The sequence below is a fragment of the Octopus bimaculoides genome, chromosome 2, assembly GCF_001194135.2.
Source record: "Octopus bimaculoides isolate UCB-OBI-ISO-001 chromosome 2, ASM119413v2, whole genome shotgun sequence".
NCBI classification, from domain to species: Eukaryota; Metazoa; Mollusca; class Cephalopoda; order Octopoda; family Octopodidae; genus Octopus; species Octopus bimaculoides.
In genome coordinates this window covers 39317202-39318308 of record NC_068982.1, presented here as the reverse complement: position 1 = coordinate 39318308, position 1107 = coordinate 39317202, and the positions used below count along the sequence as shown (strand labels likewise).

General features: G+C 34.5%; 1 protein-coding gene across 3 annotated transcripts in view; it reads right to left on the bottom strand.

Moving 5' to 3' along the window:
• LOC106879951 (uncharacterized) overlaps nucleotides 1–1107 on the bottom strand; it is a 143466-nt gene that overhangs the window by 114709 nt on the left and 27650 nt on the right. The window lies entirely within an intron of this gene.

Below are 1107 nucleotides of genomic sequence, written 5' to 3'. Positions count from 1 at the left end.
CCTACGCTAGCGGGTTGAAATAAAATGTATGCAAATTTGTATCCATCTCTCCCTCCTAATCACTTGCTTCACACTTTCTCCTTCCCAGTTTTCTCTCTTTCTCATTACATATGTATATATATATATATATATATATATATATAAACAAAAGTAAATGAGTATATGCATATATACGTACAGGTATGTGCATACCGACATCCACCTGTATGTATAGGTGCATATCTGGGTACAGGACATTGCAAACAAACGTAGACGAGAACACACGAGCCACATAGAGAACATTCTACTTCATCAGCTACCCACGTTTTAACACCGGCGTTTCGACGAGAGTAAAATACTGAGACAGCGTATGCCAGCTAAACGCCAAGGCCATGTGTAAATCTACTAGCTCATTGGAAGTCTAGTACTTTCAACAGAATGCGACAATACCTAATGACTGCATATAAACCATGTTATCTAAAGTTTTTATTTTTATTAAATTCAACCTTATATGTATTGTTATATTACTTCAGTTAATCAATGTACACTATCAACGAATATGTAATAACAAAGGAGCCTGTTCCCCATGCTATCTTTCATAATCACTTGTTAGTTAATGTCAATAACGAGTTAACAGTAATCGTGATGATTTTTTTGTTCCTTCTGTAGGAGGAGCCGAGTAATCTAATCGAGCGTTCCATTTCCACATTAGCATATATAACTGATTATCAAATCTCCACAAGAAAATAAATTCACGATTTATCCATATATACATACATATGTGTGTGTGTGTCTGTGTGTGTGTGTGAGTATGTAAGGTTTATATATATATATATATATATATATATATATATATTTGTTTTGCAAGATTTTTTATGTGAAATCGTGTGTTGAAACAGATGTTGTTGTACTTGGGGATGGTCATATTGCCAGTTTAGGCAAAATGGGTGATAGTTAGCAAGGTGAGACACACATAAGAAAGAAGGAAACAAAGGACCACTGATGAGGTCACAGAAGTGTGACGAAAGAACTCTGGCCGAAATAAGATCAAGATTAATGTAATATAAAGCTGAAGCAAATTAACACCAAATATACAGTGCGTGTGTTTTTATTGGCTAAACTAGCAAT